The sequence below is a fragment of the Lissotriton helveticus genome, chromosome 3_1 (genome assembly GCF_964261635.1).
Source record: "Lissotriton helveticus chromosome 3_1, aLisHel1.1, whole genome shotgun sequence".
Taxonomy (NCBI): domain Eukaryota; kingdom Metazoa; phylum Chordata; class Amphibia; order Caudata; family Salamandridae; genus Lissotriton; species Lissotriton helveticus.
The window spans coordinates 659,941,650-659,965,960 of NC_136061.1; the positions used below are offsets into that span (position 1 = coordinate 659,941,650).

A 24,311-nucleotide genomic window follows, 5' to 3' on the forward strand; every position below is an offset into this window, starting at 1 on the left:
GTTCTAATTTTCGCTCCAAGAAGACGATTCGACTTCGGCGCGTGGCGCGCCAGGAGGCCCAGCAGACGGCACCTGACCCAGTGAACATTTTCGATACCGAGGGAGAAGAAGCAGACGAGCAGGAAGTTCAAGAGCCGATTTCCATTCCAGTGGCAGAGATCGGCTCCAACTACGACGCAGACGTAGAAATGCTCGATACAGAAGACGTCATCGACGAGGTAGGAGACGACGATGGGGCCTATGGGGCCACGGAAGATAGCTCAGGCGAAGAGCTATGCCCCGTTCAGACATTGACTAAGGCTCAGGTCGAGGGATCGCCACATGGCCTTACCCAAGATCTTACACCTAAATCCACGGTCTCGCCTCCGGGCCCGACTACGGACACTTCTGCGGAGCCGCCATTAGTCAAATCGAAACCGAAAGAGAAAGCTTCCGTCTCGAAAGAAGCTTCTAGGGAGCCGCCATTGGTCAAATCGAAACCAAAGGTACAAACTTTGGTCTCCTCAAAACCGAAAGTGATAGAGGCACCATCGACACAGAAAACGCCTGCCGCATTGGTCGGCTCCACGTCTTCGGACATGTCGGTGCAGACGAAGCCAAAGAAGGTTGTCAAATCGGTGAAGTCGCTCAAGAGCGTCGAGCCGAAGACTGGGGCACCGAAAGCGCTTGCCAAAGCCGCCGACCCGAAGCCGTCGGCGCCAAAGGCCGTCAACACAGTCAAGGGACTCGGAGCTCCAAAAGCTGTCGATCCTACCCGTCGGTCCAAAAAGGCCAAGAGTACTGCTACCCTCGAGTCACCGCATGGTAGTGGCTCAAGAGCACCTGTTGAGTCGACGAAACCGTCCGCATCCTTCACGAAGCAGGTGTCGGACTCGTTGCAGCGCATTAAGGACAAGGCTTCCGCGGTCGATCCGAAGGATACTTCCACACCGAAGCCAGCCGCAAAACCGCACAAGTCGACGGCGCCGATTCAGTTCACGCTGCCGCCGAAAGTGGCGCCGTAGGCGTTTGCGCCCAAGCAGGTCGTCGAGCCGTCCATGACAGTCTCCACCGGGCCGAAGCCTACCCCTGCTGTTGTAGGCACAAAACATCGACAACCCCTACTCGAGGACCAGTCAGAACAGTTTATCGACGCCAACACCGGTAAACTTTCCATTTACAAGAGCAAGATCACACCAGCACAGCCTATGGAGTCCTACACAATTCCTTTGAAGAAGAAAAAGGATTCCACGGATTCCCCAGTTCTTGTTGAACTGATTAATCCACGTGCTCGGGACACTGCTCCAAACTCGCCCACTTACTCAGATGTGGAGGCTGGGGAAGGTGACTACGAGGAATACAACTACCCTGCCGACACTGATCCTGAAGATCAGCATGACACATGGACAGATGCTGCAGACCCGGGGGATCCACAAACTGCCCCGGACACTCAAGTGTGTGCTTTCAAAACCTCCCCTACTGAGGATTCTGCGGCATTTAATGCGCTTATTGAGAGGGCAGCCAAGAATCATGACGTCCAGCTCCATACTGACCCTGTTGAAGTAGACTTTCTGTTTGACACTTTTTCCTCCTCTGAAAAGACCGTTAAGACTCTGCCAATGCTGAAGGGTGTCTTGAAACATGCTGCAGACATTTTTAAAGATCCCACACGTGCCAGGGTTATAAACCCCAGAATTGAAAAAAAATACAAGCCGGCACCTGGCGACCCTACCTACATCAAGGGCCAGTTGCCGTTGGACTCTCTAGTTGTTTCTAATGCCCGGACGAGGGCAAATTCACAAACTACTGGTGATGCTCCTTCCCCTGACAAGGAATCTAAAGTGCTAGAAGCATCAGGGAAGAGGGTGGCGGCTCAAGCGGCCAATATCTGGCGCATTTCTAACACGCAGGCACTCTTGGCCAGATATGACAGGGCACATTATGATACACTTGAAACCCTGTTACAACACTTGCCAGACGAATATAAGGAGGCAGCAGAGATGCTCATTCAGGAAGGGAAACTCATCTCAAATGCTTCTATTAAGTGTGCACTGGACGCTGCGGACACCGCGGCCAGGGCCATTAACACCAGTGTAATGTTGCGGCGTCAGGCCTGGCTCAGGATCTCCGGGTTCAAACCGGAGATACAAACCACCATCCTGAATCAACCTGTGAACCCTGATCACTTATTTGGACCTGAGATGGACACCACCCTGGAAAAAATCTAAAAGGACACCGAGACTGCAAAGTCTATGGGGGCTCTCCAGTCCCAGCAGTTCAGGGGTAGCACTTTTCGTTGCTCAAGCAATAGAGGTGTTTCCAGAGGCCAAATGTCCCAGCAAACACAGTACACTATAAGTGGTGCGCAAACCTCATACAACAAACAGAGCAGAGGTGGCTATCGCGGAAACAGCGCCAAGGGCAGAGGTCGTGGAAACAACAGCTCCCGATCCTCCGCCGCCAACAAACAGTGACGCCTTGTCACTGCCCCCCGACCATACAACACCAGTCGGGGGGAGACTCCAACAGTTCCTGCCAGTCTGGAAATCCATCACCACAGACAGGTGGGTCAGAATGCTTATCCAGTACGGTTATTGTCTGGAGTTAACATCCACTCCACCCAACATTCCCCCAAAACACCGTCCTATGTCCACAGAGCATTTGCACTTATTGCAGCAAGAGGTGCTCGTCATGCTGCAAAAAGGGGCAATCGAGCTCGTACCAGTGGAACAAAGAGGCTCGGGAGTCTACTCCCTGTACTTCTTGATCCCAAAGAAAGACGGGTCCCTCCTCCCATACTGGACCTCAGGCCCCTAAACCAGTACATTCTCTCAGAACACTTTCATATGCTCACGCTGCATCAGGTTCTTCCGTTGCTCAATCAGGGGGATTTCCTCGGAACATTAGATCTCAAGGATGCATATTTTCACATTCCACTACATCCGTCGCACAGAAAATACCTCAGATTCACCATTCCGAATCAGCATTACCAATTCAAAGTCCTCCCTTTCGGAGTGACCACAGCCCCCAGGGTGTTCACAAAATGCCTGGCAACAGTGGCTGCGCACCTCAGGAGACAAAACGTTCACGTCTACCCTTATCTGGACGACTGGCTTGTCCAAGCAAAGTCGGCCCAGCAGTGCGCTGCCAACATGTCCCACACCATTCACCTTCTTCACGATCTGGGATTCTCACTGAATTATCCAAAGTCACACCTTCAGCCCACCCATGTGCGGCAGTATCTGGGCGCGACAATAGACACTCTGGCGGCCACAGCGCAGCCAAATTTCATTACAAGACCGGAGGCTACATTATGCATTTATCCTTTAATAGCAACTCACACAGCCGCACTACATCACAAAGGATAAAGTTCTAGAGTCATAACAAAGGATGTATCTAGGAGATGATCTGCCTCTTTTAAAAGCGGCTCGCCAGCAGATAAGTCACTACTATTACTTGCTCCTTGTCTTTAAGCTTAGACTTGTATTTTGCTTTAATCTTTATCTCTATATCGCTTTATTTTCATTGTATTGTGTAACAGGTACCTTTATGCCTACTTAGACCTATTTTCACTGTCTTAACCCGTTTTTTTCCAGCGTTTTTCTGGCAACCTCGCCATGCTCTCCCTTCAATTCTGTGTCTCAGCACAGATCTTGATGGTGGTGGGTGGCGCAGGCTTCCCCCCTCCCACCCCACCTCCCTACTAATGGACTTCCAATTTATGGTTGTCCACCTCCCTTCTCCCCCATAAAACGCGCGACCGCGCTTCCCCTCATACCGGCTTTCTGACCCTCCTTCTTTCCACCTTAATCGCGCCTCCGCTTCATGCGGACCTCCGCTTCGTGTGGTAGAGACGCGCTTCATGCGGTAGAGACGCGCTTGGGATTTGGATCCATTTCCTGGCTGGGGATTAGAGGAAAGCACGCTCGCGACACCCGCGTTGCGTGCCTTCCCTGCCAAGCCACTTTCCTTTCCCCCGGCGGCTGAGCTCGAGCGCGACTGATTTAGCTTGTCAGTTGCTCTGCTTCAGCCGCCGGGGACCTGCGACCACTGCGCTCTCATCTGGGAATATATCTAAACACGCTCTTAAGCGTCCCTTCACTTCTTCAATATTTCCCTGCCCCTTCAATACTCTGCTGTAGCCTGGAAAACTCTTAACTTCCCCATTATTTCACCTTTTCTTATACTGTTCACCATAAATACCCCTTCACCTATGAATAATTACCTTAATTAAATAAATAATTACCTTAATTAATATAATTAAAATAAATTAAATATAAAAAAAAAAAAAAAAAAAGGGGGAATAGCCTGAGGCTTCACCTGCAAAAAAAAAAAAAAAAAGACTACCAATTAAAAAAAAAAAAAAAAAGGAGAGGAGTAATAGGGGGATCTAATTATTACCTACCTGTTAATAATCTTTCTTCACCACACCATGTCTGACGTGGATTCTGATGATGCCACTGCTAGCTCACCTGCCCCCATTAACGATTCGCTTAAAAAATTCCTGCAACAAGAAATTAAGTCTTGCATGATGTCCTCCCTCAGGGATGTCATGCTCTCTAAAAGACCAGGTGACCCCCAGGATCTCCCCTTACACGGTAAGAGACCCAAAAAGACCAAACATTGCGAAAGCACTATAGGCCCTAGCGCCTTTCAAAACATAGGAGGTCCTAGCACCTCGCTTTGGATGGGAGGCCACCGCGCCCCACTTGAACCTGATGTCCCTCGGGACACTCCTTTGACCGGTGCCCATGGCGGCACAAATGTGTACGGTGTCCCTCGCGGCACACTTTGGAATAGTGCTATTCAAACAAATACAAATGTTGGTCTTGACTCCTCTCCCTCCTCCTTGGACGACAACTCCTCCAAAGACCCCTCAGACGAGTTCGTCTTTGACCTGGATGAGGTCCAACATGATCTCAACTCCCATTTCGATCCGGAACCTACTCCAAAGAACATTATTTTAAACCCTATTGGGGAGGAAATGTTTTCCCCCCTAAACATTTCTCACCCCAACAGCTCTAAATGGTTCCCGCAGGATCATGTTTCCAAATTTGTGGCACGCTGGTTGAGAAACCTTCTGGATAGAAACACCAGAAACACAATGAGGTCTGAATCCCCCAGACCTACCATTGATGACAGAGTTTGCCAAACCCCAAACCTAGACCCTAGCCTCATTAAATTCCTTTTTAAATTAGGACGTGACCCCAGAAAAGGCTTGGAGAGGGCCCTCAAGGGCTGCCAAGACCGACTCCTGGACGTCCTGGGACCCTTGGTTAGAATCCTAGATATGGCAGAGCAGTCCCATCTCTCCTCTACCCCCTTGAACGTCGACCTCGTTCGAGGCTGGAGCCAAAGGGCTATCGTCCTCCTTGGCAACGCCAACTCTGGTTTGAACATAGAGAGGAGGAGATCTATTCTGAACAAAATCAACCCCAAATTAGGTGACATGGCGGAGAAAGAACCCTCCCAGAACCCCAAAGGCCTCCTGTTCGGAGAGGACATAATCAAAGAAATTGGCAAATATGTAAACACCTTTACCGCCCTTGATAGAGCCCAGAACAACCTGAGACGGGTCTTCAACACCAACCTTTTTGGCCAGGCCGGCAGAAGGGGTCGCTCTTCCGGCCGAGGCAACCAACGACCCTACTCATCCTTCAGAGGAACAGGAAGGGGCTTCTACCCCCCTAGACAACCCTTCTTCCCCCAAAGAGGAAGAGGCCCGAGAAACCGTGGCTCAAGAGGCCGAGGCGCTCCCAACACCTCCAACTCTACAAGTAAGTACTACTCCTCCTTCTTCTATCCCCATAGTAGGGGGCAGGCTAAAACAGTTTTATCATGTTTGGGATTCAATTACCCAAGATCCATGGGTTTTAGAAACCGTCAGGGGCTTCAAGATAGACTTCTTACAGATTCCCCTCCAGTCACACCCACCCCACCCCTTTGTCCTCTCAGAAGATCAAGAAAAGATCGTGGAGGAGGAAATCGCCTCCATGCTCAAAAAAGACGCAATAGCGGAGGTTCCTTGGTCCGATGCAAGGTTCATAAGCACCCTGTTTCTCGTCCAAAAAAAGGACAAGGGTTGGAGACCCGTAATAAACCTTCGAGAAGTCAACAAATTCCTAGTTTATCGCCATTTCAAAATGGAGGGTATCCACCTCCTGAGAGATCTCCTTCTGGAAGGGGACTGGATGGCCAAGTTAGACTTGAAGGACGCTTACTTCACGATTCCTATGTACAAGGAACATCAACCCTTCCTTCAATTTGCTTGGAAGGAACATCTCTACCAATTCCAAGCTCTTCCCTTCGGCCTCTCTTCTGCCCCTTGGTGCTTTACCAAGATCATGAAGTGTGTCGTTACAATTCTAAGAGAGAGGGGTATCCGCCTCATCATTTACTTGGACGATATTCTTATCATGTCCCAATCCCGTTCAGATCTCCTAAGAGACCTAGAAACCTCCATGAACCTGATAGAGAGCCTTGGGTTCATCATCAACAGAGACAAGTCCATGCTCTCTCCCTGCAGGACTATAGAATTCCTCGGCTTCACTCTAGACACCACGAAATGTCTCCTCCTTCTTCCGGCCAAGAAGATTGCCAAGATCTGAAAGGAGATCAGATCCGTTCTGAAACAAGAGTCTTTGACTCTCCGCGAACTAGCCAGACTTCTTGGGCTTCTCTCCTCGTCCATCCAGGCCATTTTTCCCGGTCCTCTGAACTACCGCGCACTTCAGAGAATAAAAAGGAAAGCCCTCAATTCAGGCCTGTGGTATGGGGACCTTGTCTCCCTAGATCCGGATGCGAGAACAGAGCTTTTTTGGTGGCTAGAGAACTTAGATGCCTGGAACGGCAAAGCCATCTTTGGCTCATCCCCGGATTTTGTCCTAGAATCAGACGCCAGTCTTCATGGCTGGGGTGCTCGCTTTGGAGACCAGGACACCGGTGGGGTTTGGACCCTATCGGAATCCTCCCAACACATAAATTTTCTGGAGTTGATGGCTGGCTTATACGCTCTTATGAGCTTCAAACACTCCATCCAAGGGAGGTCCGTTGTTCTGAAAATGGACAACGTCTCCGCTGTGGCCTATATCAATCGCCTTGGAGGGACGAGATCTGCGGATCTCTCCAACCTTGCCAGGAGACTTTGGATGTTCTGTCTGGAACACAAAATCTCCCTCAGGGCGGAATATCTCCCCGGGAAATCGAACATTTCAGCAGACTGGAATTCGAGATTCCTTATAGACTTCTCAGACTGGAAACTCGACGTGAACGTCTTCAATTCCCTCTCCCTCTTTTGGGGTCCCATAGACGTGGATCTATTCGCCAGCAGGCTCACCTTCCAACTTCCCAACTACTTCAGTTGGATGCCAGACCCGGGCGCTCTTGCTGTGAACGCGTTTCTCCAACCCTGGTCCCACTTCCTGGGTTATGCCTTTCCTCCTTTCGCCATGATTCAGAGGGTCCTTCAGAAGGTCAGATCGGAGCAATGCTCCCTAATCCTGATAACCCCCTTTTGGCCGTCCCAAGCCTGGTTCCCGACAGCCCTGGAACTAGCATGCGACATTCCCTTTCTCATCCCAGCCTCTCCAGGCCTGGTCTCAAACGCAGACGGGGAAGACCACCGTCTTATTCTCGAGGGGAATTTGAACCTTCTTGCCTGGAAAGTGTCAGGCAATCTAACGAGCTGTCTGGACTTTCGTCGACAGCTCTCTCCCTCCTCGGAGAATCTTGGGCACCTGGGACACACCTTAGATACAACAGCATTTGGAAGAAATGGTTTCATTGGTGCCTGGAAAGGAGTCTGGATCCCGTGGAGACTCCTGTCGTGAATATCGTTAATTTCCTGGTCGAACAATTCGACAGAGGCCTTTCCTATCGCTCTATTAACTGCTTCAGATCCGCAATCTCCGCTGGTCACGCTCCTATCAACGGTAAATCGGTAGGTAAAAATCCTATCATTTGTAGGGTCCTCAAGAGTATAAGACTAAGGAGACCCCCTAGGCCTAAATACCAGACCCTTTGGGACGTCAAGTGCATTTTAGACCTTTTTTGTTCCTGGCCAGATAACTCTTCCCTTAATAGAAAGTTTCTCTCCTTTAAACTTGCTACACTCTTGTGCTTAATTTCCTGTAGGAGGGTTTCTGACATCAGAAGTTTAGACATTTCTAATAGATGTTATGATATGTTTGGTGTCAAGTTCGAACTACTTAGAAGAACCAAAACGATGTCAGATTTTATCTTCTATCCTCGTTTTGACACCTTACCTAAACTTTGTGTGGTTGCTTGCATGAAGGAATATGACGCTAGAATGTCTCTCCTGCGCCCCAATGGCGCAAATCAACTCTTAGTTTCCTTTGTGAAACCTTTCAAACCTGTCTCTTCCACCTCCATTGCTAGATGGGTTAAGTCTACCATGAAGCTCGCTGGTGTTGACCTCTCTAAGTTCCAAGCTCATTCTGTCAGAGGAGCTATGGCCAGTAAGTCCTTCTGGTCAGGTGGTAAGTTGGATGATATTCTGAAAGCTGCCGACTGGTCAAATGCTAATACCTTTGCTCGTCATTACTGTAAGCCTATCGAGCATATGTCTGAGGTGGTCCTTCGGGGCTACGAACATGCATAATGTAGCCTCCGGTCTTGTAATGAAATTGCGATTCTCCTATTAACATGACCAGAGAATCTGGATTTCATTAAAGACACGGAGGCTGACATTATCCCTCCCTCCTCCCTTTCACAACTTGAGGGGTGTCAACTTATTACATCTACATCTTTGATGTACTGTATTTGTGCATGATTTTATGAATTGCTTCAGATGGTTTTAATCTTTGTTATGACCATGTACTGAACTTACTCTTCAGGCTCTTGGTGCTTACTCATTTCTTTCTTTCAGGCAACTCCGTTTAACCGGCTGGCCTTCGACTTGCTGAAGTTCCTTCCTTGACGTTTCATCTCACGAAGTTGTTTCCCGTTACCGGATCTCTCAGTTCCTTTTGAAGTTCTTCCTGCTGCGATTCTTTTAAAAGAGGCAGATCATCTCCTAGATACATCCTTTGTTATGACTCTAGAACTTTATCCTTTGTGATGTAGTGCGGCTGTGTGAGTTGCTATTAAAGGATAAATGCATAATGTCAGCCTCCGTGTCTTTAATGAAATCCAGATTCTCTGGTCATGTTAATAGGAGAATCGCAATTCTGTGAGAATCAACAGCATTCAATTGCTGATACAGAAATTCAGACCGCAACACTCGCTTCCAGCACGAGTGTTCTTGCAGTTGATAGGCATGATGGCCTCCTGCATCTTCATAGTCCTGCACGCGAGACTACATATGCGTCCGCTTCAAGAGTGCTTAGCACGTCAGTGGAATCAGGCTCACGGGCAGTTAAAAGACCTAGTGTTGGTGACCGGTCGTGCATACAACACTCTGCATCGGTGGAATCCACACAACCTTTGCAAAGGCTCTCCATGGTTGGGGAGCTCATGTACTCCCCTACACAGTGCAGGGACTATGGACTACGCAGCAAAAGAAGATGCACATCAACCACCTAGAGCTGATGGCAATCTTCATGGCAATAAAGGCATTCAAGGTACATCTGTGCAACAAAGTCGTGTTGATCCGGACGGACAACATGACGGCTATGTACTACATTCAGAATCAGGGAGGGACACACTCTCCACAGTTGTCTCATCTGGCTCAGAGCATGTGGAAGTGGGCCATTCAGAGGAACATCTTCCTCATGGCGGAACACCTCCCAGGCAAGGACAATCAGATGGCGGATCTGCTCAGCAGGTACAGCCACCAAATGCACGAGTGGGAGATACATCCATCAGTACTCCACCCGTACTTCCAGCAGTGGGGTCATCCAGAGATAGACCTGTACGCCACAAAGGAAAACGCCAAATGCCAAAGCTTTGCCGCCAGGTTCCCGCACCCACAGTCGCAGGGCAATGCGATATGGATGAACTGGTCAGGCAAATTTGCGTACGCTTTTCCCCCAGCACCTCTAATACCGCTGGTGGCACGAAAGCTAAAGCAACACTCGATGATGCTCATCCTGGTTGCTGCATCGTGGGCACGCCAACCATGGCAAACCACGTTTCTAGAACTTTCCGTGGTACCGCATCAAAGGCTGCACCTCACACCCAGACTTTTGAAGCAGAGCCATGGCGACATTCAGCACCCAGATCCGCAACAGCTCAACCTGGCGATCTGGCTCCTGAGGTCTTAGAGTTTGGCTACCTCAACTTGCCTCCTGACTGCATGGATATCATTCGGGAGGCAAGGAAGCCCACTACCAGGGCATGCTATGCAGCGAAATGGAAGCGGTTTGTCATTTATTGCGTGGACCACAACATTGACCCGCTTGACGCGTCCACGCACAACATCATTTGTTATCTGTTACATCTTTACAAATGCAATCTGGCATATGCTTCAATTCGAATACATTTATCCGCCATAGCGGCTTATCTCCAAAACAGGCAGCATCTCTCCCTTTTCAGAGTGCCTGCCATTAAAGCCTTTCTATAGGGGCTCAAACGAGTCATTCCTCCCAGGACCCCACCTGCTCCTGAATGGAATCTTAATGTGGTCCTCACCCGGCTGATGGGTCCACCTTTTGAGCCTCTATATTCATGCGAGCTTCAGTTCTTAACATGGAAAGTGGCTTTCCTGATAGCCATTACGTCACTGCGACGTGTTAGTGAGCTCCAGGCGCTCACTGTACAAGAGCCATTCATACAAATTCACTCCAGCCGGGTAGTGCTGCGCACTAACCCTAAATTTCTTCCAAAGGTGGTTTCACAGTTCCATGTCAATCAGACTATTGAACTGCCTGTGTTCTTCCAAAATCCTGAGACAGTGGCAGAAAGAATGCTCCACACTCTTGACGTCAAAAGGGCTTTGATGTACTACATTGATAGGACCAAAGATTTTAGGAAGACAAAACAACTCTTTGTTGCCTTTTCCGCACAACACAAAGGCAACCCCATTTCAAAAGCAGGTATAGCCAGGTGGATCGTTAAGTGTATTCAAATTTGCTATCGAAAAGCTAAGCGCACTTTAACAATCCCCCCAAGAGCCCACTCCACCCGCAAGTTGGGGGCCTCCATGGCTTTCCTTGGACATATCCCTTTAGAAGACATTTGTAGAGCAGCCACATGGTCTACCCCACACACATTTACAAAACACTACTGTGTAGATGTGCACTCCAAGCAGCAAGCAGCTGTAGGGCAGACTGTTCTAAAAACACTTTTTCAAACGTCTGAAGCTGGCCCAGGCGGCCGCCGCTAATGGAGGGACTGCTGTATATTCTATGCTATAGATATGAATTCAGCAGCCCACATGCCTCGAACTGAATATGCTACTTACCAGTATGCATCTGTTCTTGGCATGTAGGGCTGCTGACATTCATATCGCCCACCCTCCTCCCCGGCGCCTGTAGCGGCTGCAGAATTTACACTTACTCTTAGCATGGTCATCGCTCACACTGTTACACTCCATCTTCGCCACAATGGCTAAAAACAATCTGGGGATGGAGTCGATGCCCATGCGCACTGTAGTCCAGGGGAGGAGCCACCTATCTCGTGATACTTCGAAGACTCTTCCAGGACAACCATGTGCAATCATCCGGACCCAACACTAGGCGGCGATCTATGCTATAGATATGAATGTCAGCAGCCCTACATGCCAAGAACAGATGCATACTGGTAAGTAGCATATTCACTCTATAGCATGGCAGCTTGATCATTAGCATGAAATACAAGGCTACTGTAGCTAGTTGTGACTTAGTTTAGGGTAGCAGTTGTAATTATACCCCTCACCAAAACGGTACTACAGTGTTGCAACCAGCATACTCGGTATGTCTTACTGGGGTTGAAGATTACTTCAAATTTTGTAGACACACAGTCCAGGAGAGTTGTTCTATAATGTACTACATTCCATTAGCTTGTTAGCAGTGCTGAGAAAAAAGGCTGGAAATGCTTCTCGTGTATACGTGACTGACAGATGTCCAATTTTGTTCCTGTATACTTAGAATGAATTACTAAAATGTCAGGATTCTTTTGTGACTTACTTGAGGTACCCACCAGGAAGGCCTGTCCCAGTGACTTGTATATGCCTTAAATAAACTGCTAGCTGGTTCCTAATTTTAAAAAGTGGATGGTTCATTTGTCTGCTAAGGGTTGCTTTGCTTTTGCAGCAGAGAGGAGGCGCAGAGACCAGAAGAATGAGTACAGAATGCAGATTTTTTTTTTAAACTAAAGAAAGCTATTAGCACTGGTGTTCGGGGGCACCTGATCTAAGATTTTGTAGCCCCCCCCGAGGGAACAGTAATTAGTAAAATAGCCAACTTTCCACTCTAACAGCGGTACACCCTAGTGCTCTGGGTTATGAGACCATGTCCATTAGTAATTGGTACCTTAGATAATGTAAATAAAAAGCACATCATACATTTACTCTTGAAACATGTGCTAGCTAAAGCTCCTTTTGCCACATACCATGCTCACATTTGTAAAGGCATCAGGATTTATTCTGTCCTGCACATGTCAGGCCTGTATCTATAAAAAGCTGGTGGAACTGGAGCAAAGTTTGCCACCTATTTCTGAAGGGCTTTCTGGACATGGGCAAAGTCAATAAAATGTCCCGCAAACCTCTGAAAGACCAGCAAAGCTGAGGCGTATAATAATCAGTCATGCATCAGTTATTGTATATTGCTACTTGTAAAAAAGAAGTATTAATGTTTTGTAGCATTCCACTGAAGGAATACGCCCATACAAGAAGCACCTGGTTTAGAGAGCCCAGGAAGGTATGGATCGAGTTCTACTCGTTTTTCAGACATAGTGGCTTGCATATATTTCTAGTGAGTGGAGAGATCAAACCCATAGAACAACCTGGTATGCAATATTTAACATAATTAATCTGTCAGCATTTGTATAGCCCAGCACTGTCACCCCTACGGATATCTGGGCGCTGAGTGTGCTGTGTCTCTGTTGAAAGTGAACAAAGGACAAGGGAACCCCGTAAGTCAGAAGGGACCATGGGTAGCAGAGTGTTATTCGAGGCAGTGGTCCAAATCAATGAAAACATGCAGTCATAATCACAAAACTACAATCAGAGTAGCGTATGTCAATATCCAATTGGAAAATTTTATTTATTTACAAATTCAATAAACACGAAAAAGCATATAGTATAATGTGAGCAGAAAGGGATGGGGTTAACAAAATCAACAGATTTCTAGACTCCAGGCATATATTTGCTGAGTGACTTTTTAGTGATACATAATTCGTAGTAGTCACAATGAGGAAAACATCTTATGCTCCACATTAATCGTAAGCAGAGGGTTGGATTCAACATGTGGTTGTAGACAACAGTTCGATCCCCAACTGCGGTCAAGGGATCATCATCAGGCCGTACAAATCAGAATGCCTGAGAGGTTGCCTTAATAAGGCCAGGGGCGTACAAATGAGTGGGCAACAGCAGAGCTGGTCCGGATGAAATTTGTGAGGAAGGATGGCAAGGCTGAGGACGATCGACTTGCCTGGGCAACCAGAAAGATCGCGAACAGATCACTCAACAGCATAACAGGGGGAAACCACTCCAGCAGCTGATCCCAGTTGTACTAGGGATGGCCACACACTGACTCCTGACTAACATAGATATGACAGGAATACTGGTAATTGTAGTAAGTGGATTTGATTTATTTGGAAGGAAATAGGAAGGAAGGGGGGTTGTGTTCATTGGTTGATGTTTTCTCTTTATCTCTGCAAAATGTAGTGTTATTTGTTGGTAACTTCAAGAGAGATATTTCATGATGTCTTACGATGTAGTCAGCTGAAATTATATGGACGAGTAATATTATTCTGTATAAGCTAAAGCCTGACATGCGTACAATACTGTATTATGTGGATATACGCCATGATGTGGTATATATATTCACAACTCTTTTAAATGCCAATAAAAATAAATATATAAATAAGTCCAGGAGGGAGAGAAAGGAGGGGAAAAGAAAGGGGGGTTGGAAGGAAAAGGGGAAGAAAAGGAAAAAGAAGTTATAGGGGGAATGGTGGGTCTTGCATTGTCTCAGAATGCGTGACCAGATGGGGGGGGGGGGTCATATGGGAGGTGTGGAGGTAATGGGGGTGGTGCGTGGCATAACAGTGAACCACATACACTTCTGGCTATTCTCTTGTGAAACTCACTGAGCTGGAACTGTAGTCATGTGCAGGCAGGTGTAGGGGTGGGAGGGTGTGGTCATGCTTGACGAGGGTTGTGGGATGCGAATATGGAACAATGATCGGGGGTGAAGGTGACGTGTGAATCGTGAAAGCCACTATAAGCCAGTGAAGTAAACCAGTTTGAGTGCCATGAGCGAGGTAGCCCGCGGGAGACAGCAAACTTACTGCTGGCCAAGCTGAGGACCGCGATGTAGGGGATGAAGGAACAATGTCCTGTCCGCAGAGTCACGGGAACACAGTCCGCGATGGGGCGGTTGAGTTGCTGAAATAAAGCAAGAAGTGTGACGAATCGCGTATAAAGGGGACGTAAGGTACTTAAAGGAAGACCATGGTCTCCGAGGCGACGCTTACCCAAGGTGTCCTGGGTGAAAGCGGGTCGTATGTGATGGAAACCGTAGTGACCTGCTGGCGTAGCTCATAGTCGAGCAGATGGTTGGGGAATCCGGAAAGTAAAGCACTTGGAGAGACGCGGGTACGTGATGTATCAGCCCGGAATGGGCAATGGTTATCCTAGGTGAACTTACCTCAGAGCCCCTGTTGTTCGTGATGATAGAATCAATGCTGTGGATTCGGGAGTGCTGGAACGCCGTGTGCATGTGTCGGTGCCCGAAATAAATACAGAAGCACCTATTACGAGTGCGCATGCGTGCAAGGGGTGAACACTAGAGCGGCAGGTGCCCAAGTAATGGAAACCAGTCGCCACCATGATAGGTGGCGTGCTGATTGTGAGATCCGGTTGGTGAGGGGGGAGGTGTGGGGAAGGAAGGGAACGACAGAAGGTAGTTAATCATGTGACAGAGGACAGATAGAAATGGTGCGTGTCAGTACATGGTTACGTTGGAGTAAAATATATACAATTAATGAGTTTCAACCAGCAGACATAATCTGAGTGCGTACAATGTGGCAATTTATGCAACCTAGAATAACTGTAACAATGACATACACCCAAATGATCAAAAAAATAAATAGAAACTGGTGCCGCTCTGGTAGAGCAAGAGTTTGGCATAACATAGGTGATTGCCAAATTTGCGTGTGAAGCATACAAAATATATTGAACATTGGGTTAGTAAGTTTACGACCAGTATGTTGATGGTTGTAGTTGCCACATTGTAGGTGTCTCTACCCTGAAGTTAACGTACTCGACAAGTAGGTCGGCAAAGAGGTGACTGGCTTAGCAGTCAGTTCAGGGAAACACAATTTAAACCATACACAATTTACTGAAAAAAAGGATACACAGCCGTTGTTGAAACTAGGTTAGTCCCATCCTCCATACGATTCAGTCCAATATGGAGATTGTTGGTATATCAAATCCATTTGAGCTCGTCCTTCTTCTTCTTATTTTTTTTTGCAAAATCATTTTTATTGTCATTTCTTATTTTCACACTGTACATACATTGCAATTATTTCGGGAAAAAACATCTTACAGATCATACATCAAGACATTGTATAAAACCGAATTTCAGTGTAAGATACATACTCTATTTCCTCAAGTGTCTCTGTCTACATAAGGATGTATAAATGTACGAGGCTTGTGTCTATGAATGATAGTCTATCGCAAGCACAGTGTGTTCAGCGCCATCCTGTGGGGCTAGCACGATGGTTAACATCTTGCTGTAGTTCTAGTAACAATGGGGTACCAATCACCTATGGCTATATCATTCAATAGAGAACGATGGGTTGATACGCAATTTCTTCTCAATGCATGGCACTTTTTACCAACAAATCAAAGGACTTCCATGGACGCAGTTGTTGCGCTAAACCTTGCCATCCTATACATGGATTAGCTTGAAACCAACAAGATTCTGTACATGTTCAGTACTTTTGCCCCTAGCATTCTTGAATGGGAGAGATATATAGACTATATTTTCCTGATTTGGAAGGGATCGGAGACTACCCTGTTACTATTCCTCGATTGGCTTAATGCCTACTGTAATGGTCTCAAATTTACGTTGATACACAGTAAAAAAACAGGTAGCCTTCCTTGACCTTCTAAATATATCCCAGGAGGATAGGCTATGCACTACCCTCTTCCCTAAGCCTACTAAGGAAAATACCCAACTTGCTTACAACAGCCATCACCCTTGTGCACTGCGAGACTCCCTACCCTTCTCTCAGTTCCTCCGTATTAGACAGAACTGTTTTTTCAAAAAGGATTATTTTCAGCAAACTCAAACTCTGTCTAGGAAACTGATCAATACTCAAAAACTCACTCAAACGAGCTTGGTCCTGTCTCCGCGAGGCACTCCAGACTCCCAAATCTAAAAACAATGATGATCGGATGGTATGTGTCGAGTTTGGTTAAAAAAATTTATCTTAAAACATTGGCCAATACTTAATGCCGGAAAATGTCACTAGAACGTCCTCTATCCGCTTTCCGGAAAACAAGAATATAAAGGACCACCTAGTTAGAGCAGCGTTACCTCCCAAAAAAAACTCACAAACACTGAGATATAGGGCCTCCCACCTACACTGGGCCATTATCGTTGTGGGGGTTGTAGTGTTTGCCACTTGACAATCGAAAGCAAGAAATTTGTTTATGGAAGTACTGATGTAACCTTAAATCATTGTTCTAACTGTAACACCAGTAATATTGTATATGCCATTACATGCCCATGCAATCAAATCTATATCGGGCACACCATGCTGAAAGTCAGGATTAGAAAATGTTGGCACTGAAGCAGGCTGAGATACCAAACAACGAATGCATCACTGGTGGAACACTTCACAAATCAAGGGCATAAGGAGGATGATTTAAAATGGCAAGTAATCCACGTGATCCAACCACCGCCTCGGAGTACGGACATCAATGGAATCCTCAATAAGGAGGAGCTCAAATGGATTTTACATACCAACAGTCTCCATACTGGACTGAATCGTATGGAGAACAACAGCTGTGTCTCCTTTTTCTTCAGTAAATTGTGTATGGTTTAAATTGTGTTTCCCTGAACTGACTGCTCAGCCAGTCACCTCTTTGCCTACCCACTTGTCGAGTACCCTTAACTTCAGGATAGAGACACCTACAGTGTGGCAACTACGACTGTAAATGCATCCCTAGGCGCATCTACAGGGCGCCTAGGGACGCCGGGAGTGATTGACTTTGTGGCCTGTTTAAACAACTAATGGGTGTCGGACTCTTCCATCCCTGCAAAGCTCTGCCGCACTCAACACTCTCGGTATGGTACATGGTCCAAGGATGCCTGACCCCATCATGGCTGACAACCACCCTTGCTGATCTTTGACTTACTCTACCCAACCAGGACTGCGCCTGCCCTCATGAGGACATCTGCAATTCTTTCCGACCATGGCTCCAGGCCTACCCCCCCCCCTTCCGCCCCTTCCCCCCCTCCCCACTTTTCTGGCTGTCCCTGAGCTCACAAGACCTCTATCCAGACAGCAGAGTCCGAGCATTATGTCCGACGCCCGGTGGAGCTGCTCTGTTCAGCTAATGAGGAGATCGACCTTGGCTCACCCCCTGACCGTCACCTGCCCAGCCGGACCTTGGGCACAGTTTCTCACCTTCTCCCTGTCTCGCCCATCCCCCCCCTCTTCGTATTTCCTACGCTCTGCCTTTGCCCTGTCTCCTTTCTATCCATCTTTCTGACCTATACCCGTTGGAGATTCCTGTGAGAGCTATAGGGGGAGACTGGCTCTAGACTACCTTTCGAACTGATGACCGTTGGAGCTTCCTTGAGAGCTATAGAGGAGACTGGTCTTGGATTATCTCCCTGGCCGTCACCTACCCACTCGGTCTTTGAGCTGACTTTCCCTTTATCTCTTTTCCATTTTCCCCCTCATCCTCTCCCTTCTCACTCTACCTCTCCCCTTTCCCTCTCTATTTGTCTCACCGGACATTGGACACAGTTCTTCCTCGTCTTTCTGCTACGGCTCCTTCCTCCCCTCCTTTCCTATAAATTCTCTCAACCTAGCTCTTTGTTTACTGTACCTTACTACACTATTGTAACTGATGTAAATTGTAACGCCATGTTCCTCTGTTATAGCGCTCTGATACCTACGGGTCTAGCCAACGCTTTATAATCCTTTTGATGTACCTTCTAATACAACGTTCCCCTGGTTATGTGCTCTGATACCTCCGGGTCTAGATAGCGCTATATAACCTTAGCAATTCAAATAAACTAAAAACAGTTTTTTCCTGAACGCTGAGACCTGAGCAACATGGCTGATGACCGGTGGAGCTGCTTGACAGCTAATGAGGAGATTGGCCCTGGTTTTCCCCCTTGACCGTCACCTACCCAGCCGGATATTGGGCATTGTTCCTCCTCGTCTCCCCGCTATTACTCCTTCCTCCCCTCCCTCCTACGAGTTATTGAAACATTATTTATGTGTACTGTACCTTACTATGCTCTTGTATCTGATGTAACTTGTAACGATACGATCCTTAATGTAAAATGCTCTGATACCCTCTTGGGTCAAGTTTATAACTTTATAAATAAATAAATACATTTTGTTGTGGAAGTAGTCTGAGAGGGTGTCACAGAGTTCCTGGAAGGGGTGGATGGTATTCTCTTTGGCTTTCAGGTTGGAGAATCCCTTGACAATTTTGAAGAGTTCCTTCATGTGGTTGGTCGCGGTAATTGCTGCTCTCTTGGCTTCCTTGATGTGCAGGTGGTAGGTGCTAAGGGCTGCTTTGTGAGTGGCTCTGTCGGCGGGGTAGGGCTGCTTTGTGAGTTGGCTTTGTCAGCGGGGTACTTGGTGATGTGCCATCGTTTCTCGAGCCACTAGTAGTTGCGCTTGGTGGTTCTGAGCTCTGGGGTGTACCAGCTGACTTGTTTTGAGATTTTGTTGTTTCTTGCTGGCTTCAGCAGAGCTACTCTTTCAGCGTATTTGTTGATCCGAGCAAGGAAGTTCTGGACGGTCTGGTCAAGGTATGCTGAGGTTGCGGGTGATGTGGTGCTGAGGGCCTGTGTTCATTGAGTCTCATTTACCTTGCCCCAGCTGCGTTGGGTGGTGCTTGGCGATGGTATGCTGGGCATTGGAGATGGCATGGGCGGGTTCTTCATTAGGTCTCAGGGGCTGCACCCCCCTGAAATTATTTCCTTCACATTCCTGTACAAAAATTAAATCGATTTTATTTAGAGATACCATTGAATCTTTAACAAATTGATGTATTTAAGTCTGGGCTGTTTGTCCCAGGCTGCCTGCCCCGCCTCGCTCTGAATCAGGAGACGGAAGCCAGGCAGTAAATCAACTTTCAGAACTGTGACACACAACGCAGGGCTTAAGGTTCTAAAGCCCTTCATGATGAATCATTGGCATTGTAGTCTATGGCAGTATTCTTTATCGGCCAGTGAAGCTGTCAGCGTCATGGTTTGGGGCATTGGAGTCTCCAGCCCAACGTGAGAGCAGCCGTTCATCATTCACAGGAACAGATCCACCCTTTCCCATTCATCCCACGTAGGAGTGGATGCAAGCACCGTGCACATGTGTTTTGGTGCCATGTCCTCGGTAATGGTAAGTGTTAGCACAATATGTATAACTGAAAATTAGAATTCTAACACCCCTCACCATGCTAAACTCCCCTTCTGTTACACCCCAGGCCCTGGATGCACGTCACTGGCTCCGTTAGAAGTGGAGCAGCAGCATTTGTTCGCCCGTGAAATTGATGCAAATGAAAAGCAGGCCAGGATTCTTGTTGCCTTGTGAAGTTGATACAAATGTCCGAGTCAAGGGAAAAGCAGAGATATGTGCTTATAATAGACAGTTATCTGCTGTATGACATTAAAACTGGCCCGATCTGCATGCCCTTAACAGCATTAATGCCAAAAACATGGATTGATTTATGAACAATAAATTTCAAAAACGTTAAGGCAATGCATGCCGGTGATTTAGTTCCTCTCTTATTTCAAGTTTTACTTAATTTTGCCTTCCTCGAGAGATAGCTATTTGTTCATGTTGTGTTTCTTTCTTTATTTTTTTCCATGCATACTTTGAGCTGTGCAGGTGTTTGAGGGGCTTTGACTGAGAGCTCTAACGCTGAAGCCAAACCAAAGTGCCTAACAATGGGTTGGTCTCTCTGCAGAGCACACAGAACAATGGTCATGTATTCCAGTTGTAATTCCAATTTTGTGAAAATGTGTGTGAAGTGGGTGCACTGATTGGAAAATATTTACAGGGCAAAAGTAAATATATTGCTTAAATGTGAGTGAGTGCAGTGTATGTCTGGACGTGGTGGAGTGAGGGAGATTCAAGGAAGTGCATTTGGGAAAGTGTGAAATAAGGGAGCTGAAGGAAGAGGAAAGAGAAGTGGATAATGATGTGCATATCTTTTTTTCAGTTTTTTCTTCTGGAGGAGGATCCAGCCCGGACCCCAAGTTTGTCCACTGGGCTTGTCCACGTCGCTCACTACATAAAAGTCATACTAAATTTTTACTCTCCACCACTTTCAAACATCACCAGCCACCACTGGGAGATGGTAAAGTGAATTATTGCATGGTCTGTCCAGGTGAGTTCTGTGATATGGGTGAAATTAATTCTGTCCCTGGAGGTAAAGATCACATGGTGTATGTGACCAGATTTGTGTGTGGGTTCATTGACTAGGTGGGTGAGGCCTATGTTGTTGAGGTTTCCCAGGAGAGAGGTAGATTTGGCACTGTTGGGATCCAACATCACCCGTTAAGAGGTCCATTCATACCCTAGGTATCAAATATATCTAAAATTCTACTTACATCACACTAAACAACTCATGAAAACTAACCAACTGTTGTACTCAGATAGGCTGGTGCTCCAGTCACAATGGCAACCATCGCTCGATACATTTCAGCTGCAATCAAGCTCTGCCTCTCAAAGGCCAGCAAGCCCCACACAGCGAAAACCAGGGCACACTCAACTACGGAGGTTACCACCTCAACTACTTTGTTTGGCCTCTGGATAAGACATGTCATGCTGCGACTCGGAAGAGTGCGCATATATTCATGCAGCATTATTACCAGGAATCTGCACAACGCAATGATGCAGCAGTAGTTGGACAGGTTTTACTACACCACATTTCATCAAGGGGAGCCTCTATTGGTTCCACGTGTTTGCTTATGTATTTATGCAAATTTGTATTATATATATATATATATATATATATATATATATATATATATATATATATATATTAAAGTTCACAGTTGCCCAATGCGAGGCGCACTCCACGTTGGTGAAATATTAGGATCAGGAGAAGGGTGTCAGGCATGACGGCGTCTGCAGCTACCTGACACGTTTCGGGCATCCGCCCTTCTTCATAGGATACGCTGCTCCCACATATTGCCACCATTTTGGATTTTCAGTGTACTCCCTTTTATTGAAAACAGATTCAATCAGCCAATGCCACACAGGTAAGTTACAATACTGCATTATGGGACTGGAAGTCCATTAAAATAAATCCCAAGTGGGGCTGCTGGCAAGATGCGGTAAATTACCTAATGAGTGTCCTCGTTATGCCTCCAGCACCTTTTCACATACTGCCAAACACCAGTTGGTCCGCTCTGCTCCTAAGTTGAAAAGCAGGGGAACTGCTCCTTTCAGCGGCGGTGCACCTCTCGACCGGACCGGACGAAATAGATTAAAGTTCACAGTTTCCCAATGCGAGGCGCACTCCACGTTGGTGAAATATTAGTATCAGGAGAAGGGTGTCATGCATGACGGCGTCTGCAGCTACCTGACGAGTTTCGGGCATCCACCCTTCTTCATAGGATACGCTGCTCCCACATATTGCCACCATTTTGGATTTCCAGTGTACTCCCTTTTATTGAAAACAGATTCAATCAGACAATGCCACACAGGTAGGTTACAATACTGCATTATGGGACTGGAAGTCCATTAAAATAAATCCCAAGTGGGGCTGCTGGCAAGATGCGGTAAATTACCAAATGAGTGTCCTCGTTATGCCTCCAGCACCTTTTCACATACTGCCAAACACCAGTTGGTCCGCTCTGCTCCTAAGTTGAAAAGCAGGGGAACCGCTCCTTTCAGCGGCGGTGCACCTCTCGACCAGACCGGCCGAAATAGATTAAAGTTCACAGTTGCCCAATGCGAGGCGCACTCTACGTTGGTGAAATATTAGGATCAGGAGAAGGGTGTCAGGCATGACGGCGTCTGCAGCTACCTGACGCGTTTCGGGCATCCGGTAGCTGCAGACGCCGTCATGCCTGACACCCTTCTCCTGATCCTAATATTTCACCAATGTGGAGTACGCCTCGCATTGGGCAACTGTGAACTTTAATATATATATATATATATATATATATGTATACACACACACACACACATATACTGCATACATTAAAATTTGCATAAAACATTATGTATATATATATTAGTTTATTAAATTGCATATGAATATCTTATGTATATACTTTCTACCCACCATACCCTATTTGTGCTAATACTTTAAGATATACAAACACAGTAGGTGCTTGCTATTGTGATTCAAGCATTCGATTCTATGAAAGATCCAATCCTGGAGAAGAAAATAAGTTACTTGCCTGTAACTGCAGTTCTCCAGTATTGGTATATGTGACAAGGGCGGATTGGCCATGAGCCGGACACAAAGCTTGAATGCTGGATATCAGGAAACAAACACAGTCTCACCTTTTTCTTCTCAACAACAGGATGACTGGACTGACCCAGGTGTTCCACTCTTTCCCGAGGACAGCGAAAAAGAACACTGTTTCTTTAATTGGGGAGAACTCACCTTAAACCCCGCCCTATATGATGACTACGAAGGGGCCGGGCCATTAAAACCAGGAAGCCAGCGGGAAGCGGCGTGTGTAAACACCAGAGGAGTTGGAGTAGGAGAGAACGTGGAAAGCAGACCGAAGCAGACGGAGCTAATAGGAAGAGAGCAGCTTGAAGACGAGCCGGAGCCAGGAGTCCAACGTCCCCGTGGGTCGCCCAGCCACGTTCCAGGAGGAGGAGCGTGGCTAGCGCAGGTACGCAATCGTTTCACGGGTTGGGTGGGCAAAAGGGGAAGACCTCCGCAGTAGAAATCCAGTTCCTACTATCCCGGTGCCCCCACCCCGAGCACATACCTCACTTATATAGACGTGCTGCACACTGAGTGTACCCTCACTTACCCTCCCTCACCACCGTTTGTATTTGTGAGCGCCATACTCAAACGGAGTAAATTTTTGTTTCTTACACGCTTCCCCCTCTACATGGATCCTTGTCTGGATGGCACTACGCTGGAGCGGAGAAGCAGAGGATGGATCTCGCCGAGGGACAGAGAAACTCCCGAGAAGACATCGGAGCCCCCTCTTCCCTATTACAGACCAGCACTTTACAAAAAGCGTGTGTTTCGGCCAATAAGACATTTGGTAACCCCAAGTAAAGTCTCTGTGCTTCCTACCGCCTTACCACAGGTGGTGGAGAATGCGGGCAGCCTGACCTCCATCTGTGACACCGACATGGACACCTTAATCCAACAACTGGTGAAGGGCCAGGAGTAGCTCGGATGGGCGGTAGAGCAACAACTTTCGTCAGCCCAGGCAGACAGAGACACATTCAAAAATACCATCGCAGCTCAAATAGAGGGCTTGCATAAGGTGAAAAGTGATCCCTCCCTTCCAGCCCCTCGAGAGCAGCGACACCCCATTTCCGGACCTTCTGGGATTTCACTACAGAACTACATGTCAGAGAAAGACCCTGACGCCTTTTTGTTAAACTTTGAACGAGCCGCTCGGGCCTGTGGGTGACCAGTGGAGAAATGGCCATTTTTTCTAGCTCCCTTACTAACCGGGGAGGCAGGTTAGCAGGTAGCTAACGCAGCCGGAAACACGCCCTACCACGAGATAAAAAACGTGATATTTGATCACCTTGGCCTGGATGCAAAAGCTTACCGGGTGCGGTTCCGAAAGGAGCGGGGCCTACCCGGGGAAAACCCCAAAACCTTGTTTTTCCGCTTGAAGATGGCAGCAGATAAGTGGCTAACGCCAAGCACTAGCAGCAAGGAAGAAATCCTGAATAAATCTATCTTGAGCAGTACTTAGATGCTCTCCCATTTAACACACAAAAATGGTTGCGTCAGCATTCGCATTTAACCCAAGAACAAACCATTGATATAGCCGCTACCTTTTCTCGAGCCCAACACAGACTATACGGCGGGG

At 47.2% G+C, this 24,311-nt stretch overlaps 1 protein-coding gene across 1 annotated transcript in view; it reads left to right on the top strand.

Annotated features, from left to right (window-relative positions):
• LOC144822815 (zinc finger and BTB domain-containing protein 8A-like) overlaps positions 1-20,614 on the top strand; it is a 101,031-nt gene extending 80,417 nt beyond the window's left edge. Inside the window, exon 5 of the mRNA XM_078680732.1 lies at positions 20,498-20,614. The gene's annotated coding sequence lies outside the window, so the exon portion shown is untranslated. The remainder of the gene's footprint in view (positions 1-20,497) is intronic.
• Positions 20,615-24,311: the final 3,697 nt, after the last annotated feature.